The sequence below is a fragment of the Oncorhynchus nerka genome, linkage group LG12 (genome assembly GCF_034236695.1).
Source record: "Oncorhynchus nerka isolate Pitt River linkage group LG12, Oner_Uvic_2.0, whole genome shotgun sequence".
NCBI classification, from domain to species: Eukaryota; Metazoa; Chordata; class Actinopteri; order Salmoniformes; family Salmonidae; genus Oncorhynchus; species Oncorhynchus nerka.
The window spans coordinates 88644320-88663081 of record NC_088407.1 but is presented as its reverse complement, the minus strand read 5'-3'; the positions used below and the strand labels follow the sequence as shown (position 1 = coordinate 88663081).

The 18762-nt window shown below is 45.1% G+C and overlaps 1 long non-coding RNA gene across 1 annotated transcript; it reads right to left on the bottom strand.

The window, feature by feature from the left end:
- Positions 1–634: 634 nt before the first annotated feature.
- Positions 635–1185, bottom strand: LOC115139032 (uncharacterized). Its single transcript, XR_003865056.2, has 3 exons — positions 1159–1185; positions 814–874; positions 635–721 (listed from the first exon to the last, which is right to left on the bottom strand). It is a non-coding gene; the product is annotated as an uncharacterized LOC115139032 (long non-coding RNA).
- Positions 1186–18762: the final 17577 nt, after the last annotated feature.

Genomic DNA, 18762 nt, shown 5'->3' with positions numbered 1-18762 from the left:
GAGACATTTATAGAAGCCCCATACCATCCTACAGTAGAGACATTTATAGAAGGCCTGCTGCTACCACAGTATGGTGTTGTAACTGGGGAGAGTGTGTTCCACCTGCTGATACCACAGTATGGTGTTGTAGCTGGGGAGAGTGTGTTCCACCTGCTGATACCACAGTATGGTGTTGTAGCTGGGGAGAGTGTGTTCCACCTGCTGATACCACAGTATGGTGTTGTAGCTGGGGAGAGTGTGTTCCACATTCATGATGAACATTCAAAAGGACATGGATCTTCAACTCTCAGACTCCTTACTACACACCATAGTTTACTGTGGTACTGTGTCTGGTGAGTCCACATGGATTAGTTGAGCTGTAACTCCACCTACAGGAAATACATGATATCATACCATACCTCCTGTATATCAGGTCTCCTGTATATCAGAGGGAACCTCCCCTTTCTGTTAGACCAGCTGGTGAGTGTTTTGGCATTGAATCAGAGTCAGATACAGTGTGATGTTAATACAGGTGTGATTAGTCTACAGTACACCAGGGAGGAGGTTTTTGTAGAGCAAAGAGGGAGATCTGATGCACTGTGTAAACTAGCAGCACAGTAATACACAGCACTGCTATTTGGAGTTAGTTGTTTGATGGTTAAGGTGCTGGTACCACCTGCATTAGCATCTCCTTCTATATCAAATCCAGCCTCAGGATATCCATCTTTCCCAAACAGGTATCCTAAAAACACAAATTCTCTGTAGTTGGATTGCTTGTACCAGAGGATACGATTGTAGCTTGATATACTATGTGAACACTCCATTTTAGCTGACCTTCCCTGGTTCTTGTACAGGGCTGCAGGTGTTTGGTTAACCTGGTAACTGAGAGAAGAACCTGGAGAGAGAGACAGAGAGAAAGAGAGAGAGAGAGAGAGATAGAGAGAGAGAGAGAGAGAGAGAGACAGATAGAGAGAGAGAGAGAGAGAGAGAGAGAGAGAGGAAGAGAGAGAGAGGGAGAGAGAGAGAGAGAGAGAGAGAGAGAGAGAGAGAGAGAGAGAGAGAGAGAGAGAGAGAGAGAAAAGAAAGAGGTAAAACAACAGATAAAGAAACATATTTACATTAAACAAAAAATAATCAAGTAAGGATATTAGTAGTTGATGAAATCAATGATCTGAATACCTGCAGCCCAGGCTGTGTAACCCATGGTGATGGAGATAAGAATTCTGATCATGTTGACTCACTGTTAAGGAGACAGAATGAGACAGACAAACCACTCCACATGAATTAGAGGAGGCTTCTCATCAACTCATCTCAGTGATCTTATAGAGGGATGCTGCCTCCTTATGAGAACATCTAAAACATCAGAGACCTGAGATGAACCCTGCAGGAGGAGTCTATGTGGGACAGGAAGCAGGGTTTATTAGAGCAGAGAGGGAGATCTGATGCACTGCTATCTGGAGGTAGTTGATTGATGGTTAAAGGAAATATTCACCTATTTTGAATGTTATTTTTCTGCTTTTCAAGCAGAAATTTGCTTCCTGCAACACTAACTCAAAAAAGAACACCTCCTCCCAGCTGCCCACTGCACTGAAGATAGGAATCACTGTCACCACTGATAAATCCACCATAATTGAGAATTTCAATAAGCATTTTTCTACGGCTGGCCATGCTTTCCACCTGGCTACTCCTACCCGGTCAAGAGCACTGCACCCCCCACAGCAACTCGCCCAAGCCTTCCCCATTTCTCCTTCTCCCAAATCCGTTCAGCTGATGTTCTGAAAGAGCTGCAAAATCTGGACCCTTAAAAAATCAGCCGGGCTAGACAATCTGGAACCTTTCTTTCTAAAATTATCTGCCGAAATTGTTGCCACCCCTATTACTAGCCTGTTCAACCTCTCTTTCGTGTCATCTGAGATTCCCAAAGATTGGAAAGCAGCTGCGGTCATCCCCCTCTTCAAAGGGGGGGACACTCTTGACCCAAACTGCTACAGACCTATATCTATCCTACCATGCCTTTCTAAGGTCTTCGAAAGCCAAGTCAACAAACAGATTACCGACCATTTCGAATCTCACCATACCTTCTCTGCTATGCAATCTGGTTTCAGAGCTGGTCATGGGTGCACCTCAGCCACGCTCAAGGTCCTAAACGATATCTTAACCGCCATCGATAAGAAACATTACTGTGCAGCCGTATTCATTGATCTGGCCAAGGCTTTCGACTCTGTCAATCACCACATCCTCATCGGCAGACTCGACAGCCTTGGTTTCTCAAATGATTGCCTCGCCTGGTTCACCAACTACTTCTCTGATAGAGTTCAGTGTGTCAAATCGGAGGGTCTGCTGTCCGGACCTCTGGCAGTCTCTATAGGGGTGCCACAGGGTTCAATTCTTGGACCGACTCTCTTCTCTGTATACATCAATGAGGTCGCCTTTACTGCTGGTGAGTCTCTGATCCACCCCTACGTAGACGACACCATTCTGTATACTTCTGGCCCTTCGGACACTGTGTTAACAACCCTCCAGGCAAGCTTCAATGCCATACAACTCTCCTTCTGTGGCCTCCAATTGCTCTTAAATACAAGTAAAACTAAATGCATGCTCTTCAACCGATCGCTACCTGCACCTGCCCGCCTGTCCAACATCACTACTCTGGACGGCTCTGACTTAGAATACGTGGACAACTACAAATACTTAGGTGTCTGGTTAGACTGTAAACTCTCCTTCCAGACCCATATCAAACATCTCCAATCCAAAGTTAAATCTAGAATTGGCTTCCTATTTCGCAACAAAGCATCCTTCACTCATGCTGCCAAACATACCCTTGTAAAACTGACCATCCTACCAATCCTCGACTTTGGCGATGTCATTTACAAAATAGCCTCCAATACCCTACTCAACAAATTGGATGCAGTCTATCACAGTGCAATCCGTTTTGTCACCAAAGCCCCATATACTACCCACCATTGCGACCTGTACGCTCTCGTTGGCTGGCCCTCGCTTCATACTCGTCGCCAAACCCACTGGCTCAATGTCATCTACAAGACCCTGCTAGGTAAAGTCCCCCCTTATCTCAGCTCGCTGGTCACCATAGCATCTCCCACCTGTAGCACACGCTCCAGCAGGTATATCTCTCTAGTCACCCCCAAAACCAATTCTTTCTTTGGCCGCCTCTCCTTCCAGTTCTCTGCTGCCAATGACTGGAACGAACTACAAAAATCTCTGAAACTGGAAACACTTATCTCCCTCACTAGCTTTATAAATCTTCTTAGGGCTGCTGTCCCTGTACAGGTATCAACATCAGCGGAAATTTCAGAGTGACAACTAATAGTACTCGATACAACTCAAACTTTCATTAAAACACACATGCAGGGTACTCAATTAAAGCTACACTCGTTGTGAATCTAGCCAACATGTCAGATTTTGTAAATGCTGTTCGGCGAAAGCATGTGAAGCTATTATCTGATAGCATGCAACCCCCGGAATACCCAAAGGGGACGTAAACAGAATAATTAGCGTAGCCGGCGCTACACAAAACGCAGAAATAAAATATAAAACATTCATTACCTTTGACGAGCTTCTTTGTTGGCACTCCTATATGTCCCATAAACATCACAATTGGGTCTTTTTTTTCGATTAAATCCGTCCATGTATACCCAAAATGTCCATTTATGAAGCCCGTCTAATCCGGAAAAAACTGCTTTCAAAAACGCAACGTCATTTTTTTAAATTAAAAAAGTTGCCTATAAACTTTGACAAAACACTTCAAACTACTTTTGTAATCCAACTTTAGGTATTAGTAAACGTTAATAATCTGTATTCGATAGCAGCAAGTCTTGAAATCATGGTCCATATTCGCCCTTTCATAACTTCCTCTGAGGGACCAGACATGATTTAACCAGTTTTAGAGACTTCAGAGTGTGTTCTATCCACACATACTAATCATATGCATATACTATATTCCTGGCATGAGTAGCAGGACGTTGAAATTTTGCGCGATTTTTAACAAAAAGCTGCAAAAATTCGCAGCCTCCCTAACAAGCACCAACTGTCAGATCAGCTCACAGATTACTGCACCTGTACATAGCCCACCTATAATTTAGCCCAAACAACTACCTCTTTCCCTACTGTATTTAATTAATTAATTTATTTTGCTCCTTTGCACCCCATTATTTTTATTTCTACTTTGCACATTCTTCCATTGCAAATCTACCATTCCAGTGTTTTACTTGCTATATTGTATTTACTTTGCCACCATGGCCCTTTTTTTGCCTTTACCTCCCTTATCTCACCTCATTTGCTCACATCGTATATAGCCTTGTTTATACTGTATTAGTGACTGTATGTTTGTTTTACTCCATGTGTAACTCTGTGTCGTTGTATGTGTCGAACTGCTTTGCTTTATCTTGGCCAGGTCGCAATTGTAAATAAGAACTTGTTCTCAACTTGCCTACCTGGTTAAATAAAGGTGAAATAAAAACATTTAATAAAAATTTAAGTTTTTGTAATATTCTATTGATTCCCTGGGTAATTTCTTGTTTTAATGTGTATCTGAGTTATTGGCATTCAAGCAGGCAGACATTGGTCTGGTGTGACGTAGTACTGTGATAAAGAGTGGCCCACCTCCCGGCCCGCTCAGTTATCACTTGGCTACACAGCTGATGCCTCCCGGACTCTTTCCCAACACGGCATGAACTACATTAGTCCACCGCTTCCTTGCAGTAAGCTCTGGACCTTTGCATCGGATCATCGCTGCTAGCTAGCTGCTACCGAGAGGCTATAGTGGCGAACGCCCCTGTCCTGAAGCTAGCACCAGTTAGCTGTAAGCCAGGCGTATCTCACGGCTAGCAAACGAAATTACGACAACCACAATGCTTCTTTCGCCAACTGGCCTGGACCCTTTGCCGACACGAAGCCCCGCCGTTCCACCACAACTGGTCTGCCGACGTAACTCCATCCGCTGTGCCCCCAACCGGCCTTTGCCAGACGTCGGAGCAGGTGCTTCTACTAGCCCCGGCCTGCTAACTTTAAACACTGTGTCCCCAGCTTGCTAGGTAGTAGACGTCGGAGCAGGTGCTTCTACTAGCCCCAGCCTGCTAACTTTCAACGCCGTGTCTCCCGCTTGCTAGGTAGTAGACGTCGGAGCAGGTGCTTCTACTAGCCCGGCCTGCTAACTTTAAACGCTGTCTCCAGCTTGCTAGGTAGTAGACGTCGGAGAAGGCGCTTCTACTAGCCCCGGCCTGCTAACTTTAAACGCTGTGTCCCCAGCTTGCTAGGTAGTAGACGTCGGAGAAGGTGCTTCTACTAGCCCCAGTCTGCTAACTTTAAACGCTGTGTCTCCAGCTTGCTAGGTAGTAGACGTCGGAGCAGGCGCTTCTGCTAGCCCCGGCCTGCTAACTTTAAACGCTGTGTCCCCAGCTTGCTAGGTAGTAGACGTCGGAGCAGGTGCTTCTACTAGCCCCAGACTGCTAACTTTAAACGCTGTGTCTCCAGCTTGCTAGGTAGTAGACGTCGGAGCAGGTGCTTCTACTAGCCCGGCCTGCTAACTTTAAACGCTGTCTCCAGCTTGCTAGGTAGTAGACGTCGGAGAAGGCGCTTCTACTAGCCCCGGCCTGCTAACTTTAAACGCTGTGTCCCCAGCTTGCTAGGTAGTAGACGTCGGAGAAAGTGCTTCTACTAGCCCCAGTCTGCTAACTTTAAACGCTGTGTCTCCAGCTTGCTAGGTAGTAGACGTCGGAGCAGGCGCTTCTGCTAGCCCCGGCCTGCTAACTTTAAACGCTGTGTCCCCAGCTTGCTAGGTAGTAGACGTCGGAGCAGGTGCTTCTACTAGCCCCAGACTGCTAACTTTAAACGCTGTGTCTCCAGCTTGCTAGGTAGTAGACGTCGGAGCAGGTGCTTCTACTAGCCCCAGACTGCTAACTTTAAACGCTGTGTCTCCAGCTTGCTAGGTAGTAACAACTACCCAGCGGCTTCCCTGTTCCATCTATTGCTGTTCACTGGACCCTATGATCACTTGGCTACATAGCTGATGGCTGCTGGACTGTTCATTAATCACAGTACTCCATTTTGTTTATTTGTTGTTTATTGGTTGCCCCTAGCATCCAACTCAGGCCCTGTGTGTAGTTAACAGACCCTCTCTGCTCTTTCATCTCCATTTTACCTGTTGTTGTTGTCTTAGCTCATTAGCTGTTGCTGTCTTACCCGATGTTGTCTTAGCTAGCTCTCCCAATCAACACCTGTGATTGCTTTATGCCTCGCTTTATGTCTCTCTCAAATGTCAACATTCCTTTTGTATTGTTGTTTAGGATAGTTATCATTGTTTTAGATTACTGCGGAGCGCCTAGTCCAACTCAACATGCCTCTGATACCTCCTCCTAGCCATACTCATGTCTCTACCTCTCATTCATCCTCAGGTCTCTACTACTCAGCCATCCTCAGGTCTCTACCACTCAGCCATCCTCAGGTCTCTACTACTCAGCCATTCTCAGGTCTCCACCACTCAGCCATCCTCAGGGCTCTACTACTCAGCCATCCTCAGGTCTCTACCACTCAGCCGTCCTCAGGTCTCTACCACTCAACCATCCTCAGGTCTCCACCACTCAGCCATCCTCAGGTCTCTACCACTCAGCAGCACACACTGATACTGAGACACTTCACATACACATATACACACACACTCATTCACCCATGCTCAGTTACTCAATACAGTATGTAGCCCTTGTATCTGATCATGTCTGGACAGAGAAAATATGAGGGCCCTCCCATACCACATTCCCTGGCCCCCAGGGCCCTCCCACACCAAATTCCCTGACCCAGGCTCCCTAGGTCCCTCCAATACCACATTCCATAGCCCAGGCCACCTAGAGCCCTCCAACACCACCGGCCCTGTCTCAGACCCCCTAAGGCCCTCCCATGCTACCGGCCCTGCCTCAGGCCCCGTAGGGCCCTCCAATACCACCAGCCCTTGTCCAGGCACCCATACCTAAACCATATAAACTAGCCACTTATAACAGTATCATTACCATCTGTTTGATATCTAATGGTTCAGAGCAAAGTGTTGTTGAAGTGGTTGAAGACAGGTGCAGGTGTATAGAGCTGTAGTCAGTATTATATGAGAGGATCAGAGAGGGTTTTTGTAGAGGAGAGAGGGTATAGTGAAACACTGTGCTTCACCAGCAGCACAGAAATACACTGCACTGTCTTCAGCTTCTGTCACTTTGGGAAAATGTAGATACGCCATTTTATTAGCTGCAGCATCTCCACTGACATCAAAACGCCCTTTAAAGGAATCTTCCACCGTTGGACTGGTGTATCTCACATATCCAATGAGTTTCAGACCAGTGTTTTGGGCTGACTGTTGGTACCACAGTATCATGTAGTAATTTGAATCAGTGTGGCTGCAGGTGAGATTAACTTTGTCTTCAGGTCCTTTTAGTATTGCAGAAGGAGTCTGGTGAACTGTGTCTGTTTGTGACAGCCCTGTGGATGAAAACAGACCATCTGAAATATACAGTATTACTCAGCATATTGACAGCAATATATTTCAGTAGTAAATCTATCTTTCAGGAGGGATTTAGTACCTGTCACCCATAGTGGTAGAGTTGCTACATGTATGAGAAGCTTGATCATGTTGATGGTTCTGGAGAGAAGAGTCACATGGACAAGGAGAAAGGGTTTTCAGATAGTCAGAGATGTCATGTCATCTAGTGGGAGTGTCAAATGTATGTCAGCATCCCAAATGGCACCCTATTCCCTTTCTAGTGCACTACTTTAGACCAGAGCCCTATGGCACCCTATTCCTATATAGTGCACTACTTTAGACCAGAGCCCTGATGGCACCCTATCACTTATATATGGCCCTACTTTTGACCACAGCCAATAGGGGTGAAAAGAGAAAACGCAATAGAGTTGAGTAGAACTGAGCTGCCCGGAGGGGAAGGAAATGACATCATGATGTGCATTGATATTCAAAACAGATGCATAGTTCCCCGAAAGGTCTCCTGTTTGACAAAAATGTGCATTGTAGAATGAACCGGAACATAGTGGTTTATAACAGGTGTGCTTGGTGTTGATGTACCCAGGACATCTATAGTGGTTTATAACAGGTGTGCTGGATGTTGATGTACCCAGGACATCTATAGTGGTTTATAACAGGTGTACTAGGTGTTGATGTACACTACAGTTAAGGAGTAAAGGATCAGAGGGTTTTTGTAGGGAAGAGGAGGTTCTCTACATCACTGTGTTGGCTGGCTGCACAGTAATACACTGCACTGTTTTCAGGGTCTGACAGAAGCTGAAGTGATGCTTCTATCTCTCCATCTCCACGGATTTCAAAGTGCTCTTTGAATTGATCTTCAATTTATTGGATTCTTATAAAACACAAATCCAATCAGTTTCAGACTAGTATCAGCTATTGACTGCTGGTACCACAATATAGTATTGTATGAACTGATAGCATGGCTGCATTTGATTATCACTGTAACATTGGGACTTTCCAATAGTGCTGAGGGAACCTGGAGGACTTTACTGCCCAGAGAACTTCCTGTGAAGAAAACAAGAGATTCATATTTAAACAGACTGATTCATCAGACACAAGACTATTAGCAGGAAGAGTGTTTTCAGGATGAACAGACATTCTACAGACATATTTTATTCACCTGTGATCCAGAACCATGAGAGGGTGAACGTGATGAAACCTCTGATCATGATGACTGACTCAAATTGATGAAAAACTGACGATGATGATGATGATGACGATAATGTTGATGTTTCCTCAGTGGAGGAGAGATATGTGATGTCTCCTGGATGAAGCTCTGAGGTGAAAGGAGAGGGGCTGATGTAGTAGCATATTTTATTTAGGGTGGTGGTTAGTTGGAGTGTCAGAAAGTCTGTACCATAATGTTTGTTCATAGGACCTCACAGTGAACCTTTCTGATCATGACAATGAAATGAGACAGACATTATTAGAAGTAGAGTTAGAGGTCCCCCTACAGTACAAGATGAGACCATCACCTCTTCAGATATTATATGCTGTCCTATATCACCACTGGGGGTTTAGTACAGCTGTACTTGTTATATTATATCAACACTGGGGGTTTAGTACAGCTGTACTTGTTATATTATATCACCACTGGGGGTTTAGTACAGCTGTACTTGTTATATTATATCAACACTGGGGGTTTAGTGTAGCTGTACTTGTTATATTATATCAACACTGGGGGTTTAGTACAGCTGTACTTGTTATATTATATCAACACTGGGGGGTTAGGTACAGCTGTACTTGTTATATTATATCAACACTGGGGGTTTAGTTCAGCTGTACTTGTTATATTATATCAACACTGGGGGTTTAGTTCAGCTGTACTTGTTATATTATATCAACACTGGGGGTTTAGTTCAGCTGTACTTGTTATATTATATCAACACTGGGGGTTTAGTACAGCTGTACTTGTTATATTATATCAACACTGGGGGTTTAGTACAGCTGTACTTGTTATATTATATCAACACTGGGGGTTTAGTACAGCTGTACTTGTTATATTATATCAACACTGGGGGTTTAGTTCAGCTGTACTTGTTATATTATATCAACACTGGGGGTTTAGTTCAGCTGTACTTGTTACATTATATCAACACTGGGGGTTTAGTACAGCTGTACTTGTTATATTATATCAACACTGGGGGTTTAGTGTAGCTGTACTTGTCGTCAGTATCACTCTGTTGACTCACAGAACAGAAGTACCTGCCACTGCCTCCTGCCTCCAACTTCTTCACTATGAAATATCCACTTTTTAAATACAGTCTTGGTCGCTATGAATTTGGAGAACAGGTCGTCTGCTTACCACCAGACACTGGGAGATTAATTCACCTTTTAGCAGGACAATAACCTAAAACACAAGGCCACACATACACTGGAGTTGCTTACCAATAAGGCCGTTCCCGAGTGGCTGTGTTACAGTGTTAAATTAAATCGATTTGAAAATCTATTGCAGAATTATGGGCCTGAAAAGTTAAGCTCATAAAACCGCATAATAAGTTATATAATTATACCTTTACACCAAAGTAGTGTGACAGAGAATATGAGGAGGAGTGTGATCATCATGTCAGATCACAGCGCCAGAAACAGATCAGAGAGAGACAGTAGACAGGTGAACCCACATCCATCATGGCCAAATACCACCAGGGTAGGCAGGTCACATGCCCAGGGGCCCTGATCTCCACAGGGCCACATTGATTTTGTTAGTCATTCTCACTCAGATATCATATTAGCATGGCATAAGTCATTACAAATGTGTAGAATTGCAGGAAATGATCTGTAAATGAAAGAAAACATTATCTCTGCCCCATGGCAAAATGAGTAGAATTGCAGGAAACTTGTTTTAATAGTCCTATGCAGACGTAATTATCTCAATATCAAATCCTTTCGGGATAACAATAAGAACATTACCGTGATTGTTTTCAACTAAAATGTTCAAAAATAAGACAAAAATAGCTTCTTAGCAAAGAGCAATTTGTCAAGAAGGAATTTTGCTATGACAGTCTGGAAGTGGTCTGAGTAGAGAGGGGGGACACTGAACATGTGCTGTTATTGGCAGAGAGGTTTAGAACTCTCTTTCTGATTGGTCTTTTAACTAATTTACTGCAAGGTGATGTCACAGTGGAATACCAAAACTCCATCTCACCAAAACACGCTGGCATTTCAGGCGTTCTTTTCAAACAGCTCTTTCACTAAATGGGCATTATCATAATATTCATGATTTCACAGTATTACTTCAACCTCATAGTGTGGAAATATATATCAAACACAACAACATTTTGTTTTTGAATGCACTGGCCCTTTAAAACAGCAAAATGTTCTGTACTGACATGGCAAAATGTGTAGAATCGACAGAAATTTACTTTAAAACCAAAAAATGTCTCACCAGTCACTAAAATGTTTTGTCGCTAGGATGGGGTCCCCCAGCCAAATCTCGCTTAGGTCCCCAAAAAGCTAGAGAAACAGGATATGACATTGTAACCACATATTTTATGTGAATTTGTAAGGACACTAAACTGTAAATACTGTACCAAGCCAGATACGATCAACTTGCTTTTGCCGTAATCTATCTGTTTATTCATTGGCTCTGAGCCAAACTCCAACCTCAGATACAGGTGTTGTGATCACTGCTCATAGTTTTCTATCAGACAGGGTTAAAAACAGGTAGACCTGAAAACAGGTTACTAACAGATAGACCTGAAAACAGGTTACTAACAGGTAGACCTGAAAACAGGTTATTAACAGGTAGACCTGAAAACAGGTTACTAACAGATAGACCTGAAAACAGGTTACTAACAGATAGACCTGAAAACAGGTTACTAACAGGTAGACCTGAAAACAGGTTACTAACAGGTAGACCTGAAAACAGGTTACTAACAGATAGACCTGAAAACAGGTTACTAACAGATAGACCTGAAAACAGGTTACTAACAGATAGACCTGAAAACAGGTTACTAACAGGTAGACCTGAAAACAGGTTACTAACAGGTAGACCTGGAAAACAGGTTACTAACAGGTAGACCTGAGAACAGGTTACTAACAGGTAGACAGGTTTTGTACTTCCGGGTTGGAGCGAGCGGTCGATCCGCACCGGTCCGCAGGTAATATAACTTTTCATTACATTTCATTACATTTCATTATAGTACAACGGTTTGATTTGTCTAATCTTAGCAATTTCTTCTTAGCTAGCTACATAGCCGTCTTTGTATCAAAGATAATTGCGTACTTATCGTATTTCGTCGTCCTAACGTAGTCTACACTGCTATCTGCCCAGCAGCTAGCCAGCTAGCAAACGTCCACCGTCTACCGAATAGCAGCACTGTAGAAACTATTACACTCAACTGAACGACTTGATTAGTGTAGTGTTAGCTAGCTACATAGTTGTCTTTGCTGTCTTCGTATCCAAGATAATTGTGTAGTTTAGAGTGTGTAGTCTTAGAGTGATTATCTTAATTTACCGAGGTTAGCTAGCCAGCTATTTGTCGTCCTCAACGTAGGAGACACTGCTAGCTAGCCAACAGCTAGCCAACGTCTACCGAATAGAACTTCCGCACTCAACAACCCGGTCGCATTCCGCTTCGCTCCACAGGTAGTATCACATTTTTCATTTCATTTCATTACATTTCATTACAGTACAACGGTTTGATTTGTTTGATCGTAGCTAGCTACATAGCTAGCTACATAGCCGTCTTTGTATCAAAGATAATTGTGTAGTCTAGAGCAATTTTCTAGGTTAGCTAGCCAGCTATTGTCGTTCTTTAACGCAACGTAACGTAATCAACACTGCTAGCTAGCCAGCTAGCCCCCGAATAGCAGCACTGTAGAAACTATTACACTCAACGGAACGACTTGATTAGTGTAGTGTCAACAACGCAGCCACTGCCAGCTAGCCTACAAAGTCAACAACGCAGCCACTGCCAGCTAGCCTACTTCAGCAGTACTATATCATTTTAATCATTTTAGTCAATAAGATTCTTGCTACGTAGCTTAACTTTCTGAACATTCGAGACGTGTAGTCCACTTGTCATTCCAATCTCCTTTGCATTAGCGTAGCCTCTTGTGTAGCCTGTCAACTATGTGTCTGTCTATCCCTGTTCTCTCCTCTCTGCACAGACCATACAAACGCTCCACACCGCGTGGCCACCCTAATCTGGTGGTCCCAGCGCGCACGACCCACGTGGAGTTCCAGGTCTCCGGTAGCCTCTGGAACTGCCGATCTGCGGCCAACAAGGCAGAGTTCATCTCAGCCTATGCCTCCCTCCAGTCCCTCGACTTCTTGGCACTGACGGAAACATGGATCACCACAGATAACACTGCTACTCCTACTGCTCTCTCTTCGTCCGCCCACGTGTTCCCGCACACCCCGAGAGCTTCTGGTCAGCGGGGTGGTGGCACCGGGATCCTCATCTCTCCCAAGTGGTCATTCTCTCTTTCTCCCCTTACCCATCTGTCTATCGCCTCCTTTGAATTCCATGCTGTCACAGTTACCAGCCCTTTCAAGCTTAACATCCTTATCATTTATCGCCCTCCAGGTTCCCTCGGAGAGTTCATCAATGAGCTTGATGCCTTGATAAGCTCCTTTCCTGAGGACGGCTCACCTCTCACAGTTCTGGGGCGACTTTAACCTCCCCACGTCTACCTTTGACTCATTCCTCTCTGCCTCCTTCTTTCCACTCCTCTCCTCTTTTGACCTCACCCTCTCACCTTCCCCTACTCACAAGGCAGGCAATACGCTCGACCTCATCTTTACTAGATGCTGTTCTTCCACTAACCTCATTGCAACTCCTCCAAGTCTCCGACCACTACCTTGTATCCTTTTTCTCTCTCGCTCTCATCTAACACTTCCACACTGCCCCTACTCGGATGGTATCGCGCCGTCCCAACCTTCGCTCTCTCTCCCCCCGCTACTCTCTCCTCTTCCATCCTATCATCTCTTCCCTCTGCTCAAACCTTCTCCAACCTATCTCCTGATTCTGCCTCCTCAACCTCCTCTCCTCCCTTTCTGCATCCTTTGACTCTCTATGTCCCCTATCCTCCAGGCCGGCTCGGTCCTCCCCTCCCGCTCCGTGGCTCGACGACTCATTGCGAGCTCACAGAACAGGGCTCCGGGCAGCCGAGCGGAAATGGAGGAAAACTCGCCTCCCTGCGGACCGGGCATCCTTTCACTCCCTCCTCTCTACATTTTCCTCTTCTGTCTCTGCTGCTAAAGCCACTTTCTACCACTCTAAATTCCAATTATCTGCCTCTAACCTAGGAAGCTCTTTGCCACCTTCTCCTCCCTCCTGAATCCTCCTGCCCCCCCCTCCCCTCTCTGCAGATGACTTCGTCAACCATTTTGAAAAGAAGGTCGACGACATCCGATCCTCGTTTGCTAAGTCAAACGACACCGCTGGTTCTGCTCACAATGCCCTACCCTGTGCTCTGACCTCTTTCTCCCCTCTCTCTCCAGATGAAATCTCGAGTCTTGACGGCCGGCCGCCCAACAACCTGCCCGCTTGACCCTATCCCCTCCTCTCTTCTCCAGACCATTTCCGGAGATCTTCTCCTTACCTCACCTCGCTCATCAACTCATCCCTGACCGCTGGCTCGTCCTTCCGTCTTCAAGAGAGCGAGAGTTGCACCCCTTCTGAAAAAACCTACACTCGATCCCTCCGATGTCAACAACTACAGACCAGTATCCCTTCTTTCTTTTCTCTCCAAAACTCTTGAACGTGCCGTCCTTGGCCAGCTCTCCCGCTATCTCTCTCAGAATGACCTTCTTGATCCAAACCAGTCAGGTTTCAAGACTAGTCATTCAACTGAGACTGCTCTTCTCTGTATCACGGAGGCGCTCCGCACTGCTAAAGCTAACTCTCTCTCCTCTGCTCTCATCCTTCTAGACCTATCGGCTGCCTTCGATACTGTGAACCATCAGATCCTCCTCTCCACCCTCTCCGAGTTGGGCATCTCCGGCGCGGCCCACGCTTGGATTGCGTCCTACCTGACAGGTCGCTCCCTGCCAGGTGGCGTGGCGAGAATCTGTCTCCTCACCACGCGCTCTCACCACTGGTGTCCCCCAGGGCTCTGTTCTAGGCCCTCTCCTATTCTCGCTATACACCAAGTCACTTGGCTCTGTCATAACCTCACATGGTCTCTCCTATCATTGCTATGCAGACGACACACAATTAATCTTCTCCTTTCCCCTTCTGATGACCAGGTGGCGAATCGCATCTCTGCATGTCTGGCAGACATATCAGTGTGATGACGGATCACCACCTCAAGCTGAACCTCGGCAAGACGGAGCTGCTCTTCCTCCCGGGAAGGACTGCCCGTTCCATGATCTCGCCATCACGGTTGACAACTCCACTGTGTCCTCCTCCCAGAGCGCTAAGAACCTTGGCGTGATCCTGGACAACACCCTGTCGTTCTCAACTAACATCAAGGCGGTGGCCCGTTCCTGTAGGTTCATGCTCTACAACATCCGCAGAGTCGACCCTGCCTCACACAGGAAGCGGCGCAGGTCCTAATCCAGGCACTTGTCATCTCCCGTCTGGATTACTGCAATCCGCTGTTGGCTGGGCTCCTGCCTGTGCCATTAAAACCCTACAACTCATCCAGAACGCCGCAGCCCGTCTGGTGTTCAACCTTCCCAAGTTCTCTCACGTCACCCCGCTCCTCCGCTCTCTCCACTGGCTTCCAGTTGAAGCTCGCATCCACTACAAGACCATGGTGCTTGCCTACGGAGCTGTGAGGGGAACGGCACCTCAGTACCTCCAGGCTCTGATCAGGCCCTACACCCAAACAAGGGCACTGCGTTCATCCACCTCTGGCCTGCTCGCCTCCCTACCACTGAGGAAGTACAGTTCCCGCTCAGCCCAGTCAAAACTGTTCGCTGCTCTGGCCCCCCAATGGTGGAACAAACTCCCTCACGACGGCAGGACAGCGGAGTCAATCACCACCTTCCGGAGACACCTGAAACCCCACCTCTTTAAGGAATACCTAGGATAGGATAAAGTAATCCTTCTCACCCCCCTTAAAAGATTTAGATGCACTATTGTAAAGTGGCTGTTCCACTGGATGTCATAAGGTGAATGCACAATTTGTAAGTCGCTCTGGATAAGAGCGTCTGCTAAATGACTTAAATGTAATGTAAATGTAGACCTGAAAACAGGTAACTAACAGGTCAACTTGAAAGGAAATCTACTGGAAAGTCTTAATAAATTTCAGGAGTAAACATTTGCTGAGCAAGTCACATAATAAGTTGAATGGACTCACAGTTTGCAATAGTAGTGTTCAACATGATTTTGAATGACTACCTCATCTCCATACCCCACGCATACAATTATCTGTAAGGTCCCTCAGTTGAGTAGTTAATTTCAAACACATTTTTAACCACAAATACCAGGGAGGTTTTCCATGTCTCTCAAGGAAGGGCACCTATTGGTAAAAAAAAGGCAGACATTGAAAATCCCTTTGAGCATGGTGAAGTTATTGATTACACTTTGAATGGTGTATCAATACACCCAGTCAATACAAATATACAGGCATCCTTCCTAACTCAGTTGCCGGAGAGGAAGGAAACGGCTTAGACATTTCACCATGAGGCCAATGGGGACTTAAAAACAGTTACAGAGTTGAATGGCTGTTGTTATGTTCTGTTAATTACTGATGTCCCCTTTAAGGATGGAGCACCCTTGGTCATGCGCAGTGTTGTTCTATGTTATTCTGGTACTAACTCGTTTGAGTAAATGTGAAGCTCCAGTTCAATTGCGTGTATTCCGAGTCTTTCTTATTACATAAATAAGTACTAAGTGTTAAGACACTACAATGGCGACGATGATTACCTGCAGTGTGCATCACGAATACAGATGGAGTTCGTAGGAAGAGAGGACGATTTTGACCCTGTAGCACAACAGCTAGCAAGCAGTGAAGACGAGGGGAGAGCTGACGAGAACGAGCCGGCAGATCAAAGACCCGTGGAGCCGGAGGTAAAGAGAATGGCTAGCATCGGGAAAATAGATGTGTTTGATGACACGCAAGAAAACTGGGCAACTTACATTGAACGACTGGAACAGTACTTCATTGCAAATGACATTGCTGATAACAAAAGAGCACCTGCGTTGTTGAGTTTAATTGGCCCAAAAACATACAGTTTGCTAAGAGATCTGACTGCCCCTCTGAAGCCCTCAAATAAAACATTCACAGAGATTGTGGAGATATTGCAAAATCACCTATCATCTAAACCACTCCTCATCGCGGAACGTTTCGTTTCCACAAGAGAGATCAGAATGAGGGGAGGTGTTAGTACATATGTAGCAGTGTTGAAGAAACTGTCTGAACATTGCCAGTTTGGAGAGAACCTAAATGACACATCAAGGGATAGATTTGCAGGAGGAGGTCGACATCACTGTGTTGGCTGGCTGCACAGTAATAAACTGCACTGTGTTCAGGTCCTCTCAGACTCACTAGATGAAGATAAGCCTCTTTCCCACCGTCTCCACTCACATTGAAGTGCTTTTCAAATGATTTCTCCATGGTTATTGACTTGGTATATGCATAACCAATGAGTTTCATAGCAGTGTCTCCTGCTGACTGTTTGTACCATAGTATCACGTAGTAGTTAGGGATCGTATGGCTGCAGGTGGGTTGAACGTTTCCTCCAGGACCTTCTGTTAGTGCCACAGGCCTCTGATGAACCATGCTACTAAACAACTGCCCTGTGGACAGAGAGAGAGAGGAGAGAGAGGAGAGAAGGTGACAGAGAAAGAGGGAGAGACAGAGAGAGGAGAGAAGGTGAGAAAGATGGAGCAAGAGAAAGGATATTTTATTCAGTTTGATGACATTCGTAGTATCGTTTTGCTTCTCATCGTAAGTGATTTAATACCTGTCACCCAGAGTGGTAGAGCTGCCAGGTGAATCAGAACTCTGAACATCATGATGAAGAAAAAGATAATGATGAAGATGATGAATATGCTGAGGAAGATGATGATGATGTGACATGAGTGTCTCCTGGATGAAGCTCTGAGGTGAAAGGAGATTGGCTGTTGTAGTAGCATGTTTCCTTCAGGGTGGTGGATAGTGACAGTGTTAGGGAGTGTCAGAAGACTGTACTGTAAGCTTGCTCATAGGACTCACTGTGAACATGACTGATTACATGATCATGACAATGAAACCATCAGACATTAGAAGAACTAGAGTTAGAGGTCCCTCTACAGTATGTGATGAGACCACCAGACATTAGAACAACTAGAGTTAGAGGTCCCCCTACAGTATGTGATGAGACCATCTCTTTACATGTTATATTACATCCTATTGAAATACTGGGGTTTTTGTGCAGCTGTACTTGTTGTCTGTATCACTGTGTTCACTCACAGCACAGAAGTACATTCCACTGTCTCCTGTCTCCAACTTCTTCACTGTGAAAGATCCACTCTCAGCTACAGCTTTTCTGGCTGAGAATTTGTCTTTACTGAATTCCCCTGAATAGTCAGGTTGAGAACTGGGAGTAATGAAGACTACCTGCTTCATTCCCTCTCCTGGAAGCTGTCTGTACCAGTACATCTGGAAGTAGCCAGATCCCTTAGTGTGACTGCAGTTCATCTGAGCATCACTTTCTTTGAGTTCCCAGAGTATGGTGGGTGTCTGAGTGACTTCACTCCCCTCAACAAGACCTGTAAGGACACAGTGAGAATGAAATCAATAGAGTTAGGTACAGTTAGACCTGAATACATCAAGACTCAGGTGAAGTGAACATACGCTTGGAAACATCAATATCAATAACTAGAGAAGTCCTTCATTGTAAATAAGAATTTTGTTCTTCATTTTCCTGGTTAAATAAATCAAACATTATGAAACTGTACCTGCAGCACAGAGCAGTGAGACAGTAACAGAGAAGAGAAATGTGAACATGTTTGATCACGTTATATGTGAGAGTGCTGGAAAGAAAGTCTGGTATCAATGTATATAAAACAAGAGGAGTGTCACATAGATGAATAGATGACAATCAGTAGACCAGGTTCCACCATATTCAACATGTCAGTGAAGTGGGAGGGACTGATGATATGAATACATCATGCTAATTAGTGGTTCAGACTGTAGAGACATTCACATTATTAAAGTTGAGGTCCCCCTACAGTCCATGATGAGACCATCAGCTCTTTACATATTATATTCTATCCTATAGAGCTCACCAGCTTGTAGTCTAAAAACACGGAAATGAGTCAGCATTTTCTACCTCTGGTTTGTTGACCATTGCTATGGGAGAAATGAAG